Source organism: Mesocricetus auratus, unplaced genomic scaffold (assembly GCF_017639785.1).
Source record: "Mesocricetus auratus isolate SY011 unplaced genomic scaffold, BCM_Maur_2.0 scaffold_2739_pilon_obj, whole genome shotgun sequence".
Lineage (NCBI taxonomy): Eukaryota > Metazoa > Chordata > Mammalia > Rodentia > Cricetidae > Mesocricetus > Mesocricetus auratus.
Window position 1 is genome coordinate 114,624 of NW_024434430.1, and position 14,336 is coordinate 128,959.

At 41.8% G+C, this 14,336-nt stretch overlaps 3 pseudogenes; all 3 read right to left on the minus strand.

Annotated features, from left to right (window-relative positions):
* Positions 1-8,212: 8,212 nt before the first annotated feature.
* LOC121138601 lies at positions 8,213-8,681 on the minus strand (annotated as a pseudogene).
* Positions 8,682-9,809: 1,128 nt separating this feature from the next.
* On the minus strand, positions 9,810-11,128 carry LOC121138608 (annotated as a pseudogene).
* Positions 11,129-12,269: 1,141 nt separating this feature from the next.
* LOC121138607 lies at positions 12,270-13,601 on the minus strand (annotated as a pseudogene).
* Between the last annotated feature and the right edge of the window lie 735 nt (positions 13,602-14,336).

Below are 14,336 nucleotides of genomic sequence, written 5' to 3' on the forward strand. Positions count from 1 at the left end.
TAGCTTCACACAATGTGTTGTATCATTAGTTTTCATCAAGTTAATACGTGGATTCTCATATAGTGTTATATAGTTAGATTTCATGAAGTTAAGCATGTAGTTTCACACACAATGTTATATCATTAGTTTTGAAGAAGTTAAGCACTTAGTTTCACATACAGTGTTGTGTCGTTTGTTTTCATGAAGTTAAGTACGTAGTATCTCATATAGTGTTATATAGTTAGATTTCTTGAAGGTAAGCATGTAGTTTCACACACAATGTTGTATCATTAGTTTTGAAGAAGTTAAGCACTTAGTTTCACATACTGAGTTGTGTCATTACTTTTCATGAAGTTAAGTACATAGTTTCTCATATAGTGTTATATAGTTAGATTTCATGAAGGTAAGCATGTAGTTTCACACACAATGTTGTATCATGAGTTTTGAAGAATTTAAGCACTTAGTTTCACATACTGTGTTGTGTCGTTAGTTTCCTTGAAGTTTAGTACGTAGTTTCTCATATAGTGTTATATAGTGAGATTTCATGACGTTAAGCACATAGTTTCACACACAGTGTTGTATCGTTAGTTTTCATGAAGTTAAGTACGTGGATTCTCCTATAGTGTTATATAGTTAGCCTTCATGAAGTTAAGCATGTAGTTTCACACACAATGTTGTATCATTAGTTTTGAAGAAGTTAAGCACTTAGTTTCACATACTGTGTTGTGTCGTTAGTTTTCATGAAGTTAAGTACGTAGTTTCGCATATAGTGTTATATAGTTAGATTTCATGAAGGTAAGCACATAGCGTCACACACAGTGTTGTATCGTTAGTTTTGAAGAAGTTAAGAATGTAGATTCACATACTGTGTTGTGTCATTACTTTTCATGAAGTTAAGTACGTAGTTTCTCATATAGTGTTATATAGTTAGATTTCATGAAGGTAAGCACATAGTGTCGCACACAGTGTTGTATCGTTAGTTTTGAAGAAGCTAAGAATGTAGTTTCTAACAAAGTGTTATATGGTAAGTTCTCATTATGTTAAGCACGTAGCTTCAAACCCATTGCTGTATTGTTAGTTTTGAAGAAGTTAAGCACTTAGTTTCACATACTCTGTTGTGTCGTTAGTTTTCATGAAATCAAGTACGTAGTTTCTCATATAGTGTTATATAGTTAGATTCAATGAAGGTAAGCATATAGTTTCACACACAATGTTGTATCATTAGTTTTGAAGAAGCTAAGTACTTAGTTTCATATACTGTGTTGTGTCGTTAGATTTCATGAAGTTAAGTACGTAGTTTCTCATATAGTGTTATACAGTTAGATCTCATGAAAGTAAGCATGTAGTTTCACACACAATGTTGTATCATTAGTTTTGAAGAATTTAAGCACTTAGTTTCACATACTGTGTTGTGTCGTTAGTTTCCATGAAGTTAAGTACGTGGTACCTCATATAGTGTTATATAGTGAGATTTCATGACGTTCAGCATATCATTTCACACACAGTGTTGTATCGTTAGTTTTCATGAAGTTAAGTACGTGGATTCTAATATAGTTTTATATAGTTAGATTTCATGAAGTTAAGCATGTAGTTTCACACACAATGTTGTATCATTAGTTATGATGAAGTTAAGCACTTAGGTTCACATACTGTGTTGTGTCGTTAGTTTTCATGAAGTACCTAGTTTCCCATATAGTGTTATATAGTTAGATTCCATGAAGGTAAGCCTGTAGTTTCACAGACAATGTTGTATCCTTAGTTTTGAAGAAGTTAAGCACTTAGTTTCACATACTGTGTTGTGTCGTTCGTTTTCATGAAGTTAAGTACGTAGTATCTCATATAGTGTTATATAGTAAGATTTCATGAAGGTAAGCATGTAGTTTCACACACAATGTTGTATCATTAGTTTTGAACAATTTAAGCACTTAGTTTCACATACTGTTTTGTATCGTTAGTTTCCATGAAGTTTAGTACGTAGTTTCTCATATAGTGTTATATAGTGAGATTTCATGACGTTAAGCACATAGTTTCATACACAGTGTTGTATCGTTAGTTTTCATGAAGTTAAGTACGTGGATTCTCATATAGTGTTATATAGTTAGATTTCATGAAGTTACGCAGGTAGTTTCACAAACAATGTTGTATCATTAGTTTTGAAGAAGTTAAGCACTTAGTTTCACATACTGTGTTGTGCCATTACTTTACATGAAGTTAAGTACGTAGTTTCTCATATAGTGTTATATAGTTAGATTTCATGAAGGTAGGCACATAGTGTCACACACAGTGTTGTATCATTAGTTTGAAGAAGTTAAGAATGTAGTTTCTAACACAGTGTTATATGGTAAGTTCTCATTATGTTAAGCACGTAGCTTCAACCACAATGCTGTATTGATAGTTTTGAAGATGTTAAGCACTTATTTTCACATACTGTGTTGTGTCATTAGTTTCCATGAAATTAAGTAAGTAGTTTCTCATATAGTGTTATATAGTGAGATTTCATGACGTTAAGCACCTAGTTTCACACACAGTGTTGTATCGTTAGTTTTCATGAAGTTAAGTACGTGCATTCTCATATAGTTTTATATAGTTAGATCTCATGAAGGTAAGCATGTAGTTTCACACACAATGTTGTATCATTAGTTTTGAAGAAGTTAAGCACTTAGTTTCACATACTGTGTTGGGTCGTTCGTTTTCATGAAGTTAAGTACGTGGTACCTCATATAGTGTTATATAGTGAGATTTCATGAAGGTAAGCACATAGTGTCACACACAGTGTTGTATCGTTAGTTTTGAAGAAGTTAAGAATGTAGTTTCTTACACAGTGTTGTATGGTAAGTTCTCATTATGTTACGCACGTAGCTTCAAACACAATGCTGTATTGTTAGTTTTGAAGAAGTTGAGCACTTAGTTTCACGTACTGTGTTGTGTCGTTAGTTTCCATGTAGTTAAGTACGTAGTTTCTCATATAGTGTTATAAAATGAGATTTCATGACCTTAAGCACATAGTTTCACACACAGTGTTGTATCGTTAGTTTTCATCAAGTTAAGTACCTGGATTCTCATATAGTGTTATATAGTTAGATTTCATGAAGTTAAGAATGTAGTTTCACACACAATGTTGTATCATTAGTTTTGAAGAAGTTAAGCACTTAGTTTCACATACTGTGTTGTGTTGTTCGTTTTCATGATGTTAAGTACGTAGTATCTCATATAGTGTTATATAGTTAGATTTCTTGAAGGTAAGCATGTAGTTTCACACACAATGTTGTATCATTAGTTTTGAAGAACTTAAGCACTTAGTTTCACATACTGTGTTGTGTCATTACTTTTCATGAAGTTAAGTACGTAGTTTCTCATATAGTGTTATATACTTAGATTTCATGAAGGTAAGCATGTAGTTTCACACACAATGTTGTATCATTAGTTTTGAAGAATTTAAGCACTTAGTTTCACATACTGTTTTGTATCGTTAGTTTCCATGAAGTTTGGTACGTAGTTTCTCATATAGTGTTATAAAGTGAGATTTCATGACCTTAAGCACATTGTTTCACACACAGTGTTGTATCGTTAGTTTTCATCAAGTTAAGTACGTGGATTCTCATATAGTGTTATATAGTTAGCCTTCATGAAGTTAATCATGTAGTTTCACACACAATGTTGTATCATTAGTTTTGAAGATGTTAAGCACTTTGTTTCACATACTGTGTTGTGTCGTTAGTTTTCATGAAGTTAAGTACGTAGTTTCTCATATAGTGTTATGTAGTTAGATTTCATGAAGGTAAGCACATAGCGTCACACACAGTGTTGTATCGTTAGTTTTGAAGAAGTTAAGAATGTAGTTTCACATACTGTGTTGGGTCATTACTTTTCATGAAGTTAAGTACGTAGTTTCACATATAGTGTTATATAGTTAGATTTCATGAAGGTAGGCACATAGTGTCACACACAGTGTTGTATCGTTAGTTTTGAAGAAGTTAAGAATGTAGTTTCTAACACAGTGTTATATGTTAAGTTCTCATTATGTTAAGCACGTAGCTTCAACCACAATGCTGTATTGATAGTTTTGAAGATGTTAAGCAATTATTTTCACATACTGTGTTGTGTCGTTAGTTTCCATGAAGTTAAGTACGTAGTTTCTCATATAGTGTTATATAGTGAGAGTTCATGACGTTAAGCACATATTTTCACACACAATGTTGTGTCGTTAGTTTTCATGAAGTTAAGTACGTGGATTCTCATATAGTGCTATATAGTTAGATTTCATGAAGTTAAGCATGTAGTTTCACACACAATGTTTTATCATTAGTTTTGAAGAAGTTAAGCACTTAGTTTCACATACTGTGTTGTGTCATTACTTTTCATGAAGTTAAGTACGTATTTTCTCATATAGTGTTATATAGTTAGAGAAGAGAAGAGAAGAGATGAGAAAGGGAGACCTTAAAAACTATGAGTCTGGTCTCTGGGGCACTGTTTAAGTACCCTGTGGGACTGTTCATTAGTATCTCTGGGGTAGCTGTAGCATGTGCACTGAGTTCTGTAATAAGTGACATAGTGATGATGTAGCCACAGCCCTGAGTGCCCGTGACATCACCAGGGGGTGGGGAGAGCATAATGGCAGGAGTTCTAACAATAGGGAACATTATTTGTCATTATGTTGCTTTCTGAGATGTAGATAGTTTTGGAGGAAAATGGGGGAAGAGGGCTTGTGTGGAACCCCCACCATAACCTTCCAGGCTCTTTGGGTATATGGAAGCCAGTGGCTAGAAGGAAGCTTCCACCATAATAATAATGTGACCAGCAACTTGTACAGCCCACCACACTAGATAGGTGGGGTGAGCCCCTGTCTCACAGCTGCAAGACTGACAAGAATATTAAAAATTAAAGAGAGATTTAAGGACACAAAGTGAGATGCTTGTTCTGGGGCTTCAGGTTGAGATCAGATGAACTGAACATACTTTCCTCCTGGTTGTCACAGGGGCTTCAGATAAGCAGGGAAGAAAGGGAAGAAACAGATGTCCACCAGGTATGCCAAGGCAGGTTGATCTCTGTGAGTCCAAAGGCAGCCTGGTCTATTCCGGGAATTCCCAGATGGGCTCCAAAGCAATACAGAGAAACCCTGTCTCAACAACAGCAACAACAACAAAAAATAGATCTCAAACAAAAAGAATAGATCATTCCTCTTCAGAAGGCTGGAAGATGGCTCCATTGTTTTCAGTTTACTCCTGAAATTCAGAGCAAACTCTAGGAAATGAATAATAATAATAGAAAGAGTAGTGTTCATGGAAACTTGAATACCTAGAGGAAAATGAGCTAGGAAGAATGTGTTAATGATCTCCATTGTTAGAAAGCATATCTTCCTCCAGGGCCAGGTGAAAAAATGCAGCTGCATTAGTTAAGGGTCTCTACTGGAATGGGATGGTAGAGTGCATCTCTCCATGTAGCTACAAAGTAGATTTATTAGAATGTCTCACAAGCTGTGGTCTAGGTAGCTCAACCATGGCTTCCTATCAATGGAAATTTTAAGAATCCAGTAGATCTTTTCTCAGTCTGTAGGTGAAATCAAGTGAAGGATCCAGTAACTGTTCAGTCCATGAGGATGGACATGTCCACTTGTCTCCTTACACACAACAATTCCAAAGAAGTAGCTCTAATGCTAGTGAAGGAATTAAGTTGGTAGTGAGAGCTAGAGCAAGCAGGCAAAAAGACAGCTTCCTTCTTCAATAATTTTTACATATGTTGTCTCCTACCAGAAAGTGAGATCCAGGTTAAAAGTGGATCATATTCTCACTGGGCATTGGTGGGGTATGACTTTAATCCTAGCACTTGGGAGGGAGAGGCACCTGCATCTCTGTGAGTTCAAGACCATGCTGGTTTACAAGAACTATGTCTGGGACACCCTCAAAATTACAGAGAAACTCTTTCTCAACCCCCCAAACAAGTGGTTTATATTCTCTGTTTGGTGGTTTATTTTTGTCATTGTTGTTGCTGTTGTTGGTGGTGTGTGTGTGTTTTCAAGAATCGTTTATCTGTTTAGCCCTGTAAATCATTCTGTAGTCCAGGCCAATCTCAAATTCAGAAAGTCCTACTGCCTCTTCCTCCTGATTTATGGTGTTAAACTGCCACCAAGCACAAAAAGGGGGATATTATCACCTCCAATGATCCTGATAATGAAGGGCTTTCTCATATAAAACCCTTCAATTAAGTCAGGTTGTGGAGGCACATGTCTTTAATCCCAACTCTCAGGTGGCAGAGGCAGGAGCATCTCTGAGTTAGAGACCAGTGTGGTCTACAAGAGCTAGTTCAAAGACAGCCTCCAGAGTTATAGAGAAACTCTGTCTCAAAGAAACAAACAAAACAAAACAAAAATTCAATTGTGTAAAGTCCCTCTCAGGTGTAACCGAATTTTTGTGAATTGGGCAGTTACAGAATAGAAATCTGTAACTCAACCACCAAGACAGAAGACATGAGAAAATTTTCTTGTCTGAAGGAGACAGCGGCAGCATGGGTGTGGTTCCAAAACAGGAAGCATGATGAATTTAGTTAGGAAATCTTCACATGTTTGTATAATACTCTCTCTCTTCTTATCATTCTCAGTTAATAATTCCACTTGTAAACATGATCCAAATGTAAAAGTAGAAGCATTTAGGGGCATTCTTACCTCAAAGTTATGTAGGAACATAGGTGAATTATAAAAATCCTGGAATAAAGATCTGTGGCATATTCATATTTTACTACAAGGTCTTAGTTGAAAATTAAGTAGATGACACTGTGAAAAGTAGAGTGTAAATCTTGATGTTTGATCTAAAAGATAACTGTACCAACAGCAAAATTCATATAGATAAAAGATATAAAATACAAAAACAGAAAACTTGAAGGAAAAGTAAGGTAATAGCACTGTATACTGTGCTCCTTGATGAACGATTGTGATGATTTCTATTAACCTCAGAACATAGCTGCTTTTGCCTCTGAGTAGGCTGATTTTGTCTATAGCCACAGCTGCTTCTATGCAAGACCAGAAGGAGTTCAATTTAACTAACCCTGTCTTGCTCTCTATCTCAGGGCTGTAGAGAATTTAATTCTTTCCTTTGTCTAACTTCAAAAAAGAATTAGTTGTGTGCATGTGTCTGTGCACAGTACCTACAGAGGGTGTAAGAACATGGGAGATACCTGGACTGACATTACAACATGAGTCAAAAAAAGTAACTTGAGGAGGAAAGGGTTTATTTCACTCATGGTTCCATTATCAAACTCAGATTGTTGGATACCCTGAAGACTGAGTCCATATGCAAAATAAAGAGACTTTATGCAAGAGTCAAACTCAAGCTTGGATCCTCCATGTTTCCCATGTAGTGGTTCAGTCAGAGAACTCCAAGACTGTTTGCAAAGGTGTGTTCCAAAAAAAAGCTTTTTTTTTTTGAGACAAGATCTTACTCTGTAACACAAGCAGTCTGACAATTCTCTATGTATTCTAGGTTTCCTGAGGCTCCAACGTGCTGCACTTACAGGCATGAGCTCCCACCCCTGTCATCATAAAGAGTTCTCAGTGTAGCATTCTCTCCTTTACATTAATTCATTACTTATTCTCTCCATGTGCCTTTGTGTTAATACCTAGTGTTTGCGGAGGTCAGAGGACAACTCTAAGGACTTGGTTCTCCTCTTCCACCATGTGTGTTCTAGGGATAGAACTCAGGACTTCAGGGGCAGGGACCAGTGGCTGCACCTGCTGAGCCATTGCTGACTCTGTAACACACTTCTACATTAGTGAATGCTCACTCTTTAGACACACACAAACTGTAACCACAGTTTTGTTTGCATTGACAATCAACAACAAAAACTCCACATAAATTGAGTAGGGCCCAGCCATGACAAGTTCAATAAAAGACTGAGTTTCAGATTACCCTAAGTCAAAACCTCGTTCCAGAAATGATCACAAACTAAAATCAGTCAGACACCACACTGGAATAAACTACCAAAAGGGAAATTATTAAAACTTCTAAAAGGAAATCCCTAATATTCCAGACATAGAAGATAGGGACACCTGTTGTCATCCCATAGTCCTGCATACAACCCTATCCCCTTTTACCTAGATGCCATAGATAAATGTCAGTCAATCAAGGGTCCTGATCCTTAGAAATCCCTCACCCCAAACTCTGCTATTATAAAATCCCAACCCCATCTGACTTGAGGCACTCTGATTATGCCAATGCATTGGACACACCGAGATATTTCAAACTCAAATAAAGGCTATTTGAAATAACAGACAGGATTCAGCTTTGCTGGGCTCTGTATCGTTCAGTTTATCATTTTCATTCGGCAGTTCAAATACACATCTCAGTTTAGAATCCATTAATTCATCAGCTTTTGCCTCTTTCCACACAGCTTCCATATCTGAAATATTTGGTGGAGCAAAAATCGTCTGTACCATGAACTCATGTTTACTCTTTTCATTTAGATCATAATCGAACGGCTGCAGCATTACTGAAACAGTCACAATTGACCCTGGGGTCAATGAATCCACTGTTGGGCCGCACACAGGACCGACGAGGTGCTGTGGTCTTCACCTTAAAACACACTTTTCTATCCGATGGATTTCACAATTTAAGGTTTGTAGTGACTACATCTGTGAAGGGGCCTTTGAATTTGAGGTCGGAGGCTGGGTCGATGACCAGGATCTGCTCGTGCTTCGCCATGGCCCCAAGGCGGATGCCATCAGAGACAGCACAGAGCAGGGGCGCGCCGCGGCGGCGGCAGTTCGGGGCGGCGGGGACTGGGGGGTGGGGGCAGGGTGGCAGCGAGGCCTGAGCAGAGGAGCTCTAGTAGGACAGGGCCCAGGCTCACGACTGCCGCCCAGGCTGCGTGCCTGCTGCTGGGCAGCGGGTGACGAGGGCAGCAGGTCGGGTGTCCGCAGCTCCGGGTGTCACAACTGACTCAACCCCACACCAGCCGCCGCGGCCTCGCGCACTGAGATCCTCGGCGCCCCACGTGACGGGCCCAACAAGCCCACGTGCTCACCGCCTCGGCCCAGAGACACTCGTGCCGGCCCCGCCCTCCGGGCCGACCCTGGCTGCAGGAGGGGCTCCTGCGCCTGCGCAGGCACCGCCTCAGCTGCTGCCTTAGCTCCCAGCTCTGTGCGGCTGTCAGTCTCTGTGGTGTGAGCTGGGGCGAGGCAGAGCAGAGCTCCAGGCCAGAGGCGTCTTTCGTTCTCGGTCCCCAGGGGCTGCAAGTGCCTAGGGGGAGCGACCACGACGGATGGGGCCCGCACAGCATTCCAAGTGGAACTCCGAACTGGAGGCCATCGAGCGCCTGGGGGCTAAGCACATAGTTTCTAACACAGTGTTATATGGTAAGTTCTCATGAAGTTAAGCACGTAGTTTCAAACACAATGTTGTATCGTTACTTTTGAAGAAGTTAAGCACTTAGTTTCACATACTGTGTTGTGTTGTTAGTTTTCATGAAGTTAAGTCCGTAGTTTCTCACAAAGTGTTATATAGTTAGATTTCATGAAGTTAAGCACATAGTTTCATACACAGTGTTGTATCGTTAGTTTTGAAGAAGTTAAGTATGTAGTTTCACAAACAGTGTTGTATCGTTAGTTCTGAAGAACTTAAGCATGTAGTTTCTGTTAACAGTTTTATTTTTTATATGGTTATATGGTAAGTTCTCATGAAGTTAAGCACATAGTTTCACACACAGTGTTGTATCGTTAGTTTCCATGAAGTTAAGTACATATTTTCTCATATAGTGTTACATAGTTAGATTTCATGAAGTTAAGCACATAGTTTCACACACAGTGTTGTATCGTTAGTTTTGAAGAAGTTAAGCACATAGTTTCTGTTAACAGTTTTATTTTTTATGTTAAATACCATGGGACAGGATTATAAGGATGAAAAACTCAGTCAACAAACTGCCTCACAAGGGATAAGAAAAATTCTGCCATGATATTAGCAAAGGTAAGGAGAGAATTTACACAGTAAGAGGCACCAGATCCCCACAGAAAACCTCTTGGCATTTCCTGAATGAGTGAGATTAGCAATCTAAATAAATCATATTTCAAGAGGTAACAGCAACAGATAAAATTTAAAGGGATTATTAAAATAACATTTACAAGGCTGACAATTCTTGAACTCTTATTAAAACCACAAAGAAAGAACAATTCTTTATTTATGAATTTCATAAAGGACTGAATGTGCAACTGGCATCTGCTAGTGATGATCTGACAATGTACAATGTGTCCAGTAGCCGAACAGTTTGTCTTATTGTGTTTTCTAACCGTAAGAGAGCATTAAAGGCAAAGCCTACATGACGCTGTACACACAAAAAAATGGCAACCGCGGGCCATACTACCAATGAAATGGTAGGCAAACAAATCTTTTTCTGGTCGAGAGAAAAAAAAAGAAATAACACTCTGCATGCTTCACTCTACAAGTCGAATTTCCCTAGAAAGAATCCAATGAAAATGGCTGTGATTACAACCAGAAGAGAAGGAAGAGGGCTGGTGACGCTATCTCTGAAGGACACAGCTGCGGTGGACCCCGGTTTATCCGAGTGTGCTACCTTTCTAAGTCTCAAGCCTTCATCCCTGAGGTGCCGGTTCTCCTCTGACAGCTTCATCACCTCCCCCTGAAGTCTCTTGCACTCCTCCATCAGCTTCCTGGTCTCCGTGTCGCTGAGGGAGGCTCTGTGCGGCTTTGGCAGGGGTCCGTCTTGTTTGGGTGCGATCAGGGGAACAGCTTTGCTGGGCTCTGTATCGTTCAGTTTATCATTCTCATTCGCCAGTTCAAATACACATCTCAGTTTAGAATCCATTAAGTCATCAGCTTTTGCCTCTTTCCACACAGCTTCCATATCTGAAATATTTGGTGGAGCAAAAATCGTCTGTACCATGAACTCATGTTTACTCTTTTCATTTAGATCATAATCGAACGGCTGCAGCATTACTGAAACAGTCACAATTGACCCTGGGGTCAATGAATCCACTGTTGGGCCGCACACAGGACCGACGAGGTGCTGTGGTCTTCACCTTAAAACACACTTTTCTATCCGATGGATTTCACAATTTAAGGTTTGTAGTGACTACATCTGTGAAGGGGCCTTTGAATTTGAGGTCGGAGGCTGGGTCGATGACCGGGATCTGCTCGTGCTTCGCCATGGCCCCAAGGCGGATGCCATCAGAGACAGCACAGAGCAGGGGCGCGCCCGCGGCGGCGGCAGTTCGGGGCGGCGGGGACTGGGGGGGTGGGGGCAGGGTGGCAGCGAGGCCTGAGCAGAGGAGCTCTAGTAGGACAGGGCCCAGGCTCACGACTGCCGCCCAGGCTGCGTGCCTGCTGCTGGGCAGCGGGTGACGAGGGCAGCAGGTCGGGTGTCCGCAGCTCCGGGTGTCACAACTGACTCAACCCCACACCAGCCGCCGCGGCCTCGCGCACTGAGATCCTCGGCGCCCCACGTGACGGGCCCAACAAGCCCACGTGCTCACCGCCTCGGCCCAGAGACACTCGTGCCGGCCCCGCCCTCCGGGCCGACCCTGGCTGCAGGAGGGGCTCCTGCGCCTGCGCAGGCACCGCCTCAGCTGCTGCCTTAGCTCCCAGCTCTGTGCGGCTGTCAGTCTCTGTGGTGTGAGCTGGGGCGAGGCAGAGCAGAGCTCCAGGCCAGAGGCGTCTTTCGTTCTCGGTCCCCAGGGGCTGCAAGTGCCTAGGGGAGCGACCACGACGGATGGGGCCCGCACAGCATTCCAAGTGGAACTCCGAACTGGAGGCCATCGAGCGCCTGGGGGCTAAGCACATAGTTTCTAACACAGTGTTATATGGTAAGTTCTCATGAAGTTAAGCACGTAGTTTCAAACACAATGTTGTATCGTTACTTTTGAAGAAGTTAAGCACTTAGTTTCACATACTGTGTTGTGTTGTTAGTTTTCATGAAGTTAAGTCCGTAGTTTCTCACAAAGTGTTATATAGTTAGATTTCATGAAGTTAAGCACATAGTTTCATACACAGTGTTGTATCGTTAGTTTTGAAGAAGTTAAGTATGTAGTTTCACAAACAGTGTTGTATCGTTAGTTCTGAAGAACTTAAGCATGTAGTTTCTGTTAACAGTTTTATTTTTTATATGGTTATATGGTAAGTTCTCATGAAGTTAAGCACATAGTTTCACACACAGTGTTGTATCGTTAGTTTCCATGAAGTTAAGTACATATTTTCTCATATAGTGTTACATAGTTAGATTTCATGAAGTTAAGCACATAGTTTCACACACAGTGTTGTATCGTTAGTTTTGAAGAAGTTAAGCACATAGTTTCTGTTAACAGTTTTATTTTTTATGTTAAATACCATGGGACAGGATTATAAGGATGAAAAACTCAGTCAACAAACTGCCTCACAAGGGATAAGAAAAATTCTGCCATGATATTAGCAAAGGTAAGGAGAGAATTTACACAGTAAGAGGCACCAGATCCCCACAGAAAACCTCTTGGCATTTCCTGAATGAGTGAGATTAGCAATCTAAATAAATCATATTTCAAGAGGTAACAGCAACAGATAAAATTTAAAGGGATTATTAAAATAACATTTACAAGGCTGACAATTCTTGAACTCTTATTAAAACCACAAAGAAAGAACAATTCTTTATTTATGAATTTCATAAAGGACTGAATGTGCAACTGGCATCTGCTAGTGATGATCTGACAATGTACAATGTGTCCAGTAGCCGAACAGTTTGTCTTATTGTGTTTTCTAACCGTAAGAGAGCATTAAAGGCAAAGCCTACATGACGCTGTACACACAAAAAAATGGCAACCGCGGGCCATACTACCAATGAAATGGTAGGCAAACAAATCTTTTTCTGGTCGAGAGAAAAAAAAGAAATAACACTCTGCATGCTTCACTCTACAAGTCGAATTTCCCTAGAAAGAATCCAATGAAAATGGCTGTGATTACAACCAGAAGAGAAGGAAGAGGGCTGGTGACGCTATCTCTGAAGGACACAGCTGCGGTGGACCCCGGTTTATCCGAGTGTGCTACCTTTCTAAGTCTCAAGCCTTCATCCCTGAGGTGCCGGTTCTCCTCTGACAGCTTCATCACCTCCCCTGAAGTCTCTTGCACTCCTCCATCAGCTTCCTGGTCTCCGTGTCGCTGAGGGAGGCTCTGTGCGGCTTTGGCAGGGGTCCGTCTTGTTTGGTTGCGTTCAGGGGAACAGCTTTGCTGGGCTCTGTATCGTTCAGTTTATCATTTTCATTCGGCAGTTCAAATACACATCTCAGTTTAGAATCCATTAATTCATCAGCTTTTGCCTCTTTCCACACAGCTTCCATATCTGAAATATTTGGTGGAGCAAAAATCGTCTGTACCATGAACTCATGTTTACTCTTTTCATTTAGATCATAATCGAACGGCTGCAGCATTACTGAAACAGTCACAATTGACCCTGGGGTCAATGAATCCACTGTTGGGCCGCACACAGGACCGACGAGGTGCTGTGGTCTTCACCTTAAAACACACTTTTCTATCCGATGGATTTCACAATTTAAGGTTTGTAGTGACTACATCTGTGAAGGGGCCTTTGAATTTGAGGTCGGAGGCTGGGTCGATGACCAGGATCTGCTCGTGCTTCGCCATGGCCCCAAGGCGGATGCCATCAGAGACAGCACAGAGCAGGGGCGCGCCCGCGGCGGCGGCAGTTCGGGGCGGCGGGGACTGGGGGGGGGGGCAGGGTGGCAGCGAGGCCTGAGCAGAGGAGCTCTAGTAGGACAGGGCCCAGGCTCACGACTGCCGCCCAGGCTGCGTGCCTGCTGCTGGGCAGCGGGTGACGAGGGCAGCAGGTCGGGTGTCCGCAGCTCCGGGTGTCACAACTGACTCAACCCCACACCAGCCGCCGCGGCCTCGCGCACTGAGATCCTCGGCGCCCCACGTGACGGGCCCAACAAGCCCACGTGCTCACCGCCTCGGCCCAGAGACACTCGTGCCGGCCCCGCCCTCCGGGCCGACCCTGGCTGCAGGAGGGGCTCCTGCGCCTGCGCAGGCACCGCCTCAGCTGCTGCCTTAGCTCCCAGCTCTGTGCGGCTGTCAGTCTCTGTGGTGTGAGCTGGGGCGAGGCAGAGCAGAGCTCCAGGCCAGAGGCGTCTTTCGTTCTCGGTCCCCAGGGGCTGCAAGTGCCTAGGGGAGCGACCACGACGGATGGGGCCCGCACAGCATTCCAAGTGGAACTCCGAACTGGAGGCCATCGAGCGCCTGGGGGCTAAGCACATAGTTTCTAACACAGTGTTATATGGTAAGTTCTCATGAAGTTAAGCACGTAGTTTCAAACACAATGTTGTATCGTTACTTTTGAAGAAGTTAAGCACTTAGTTTCACATACTGTGTTGTGTT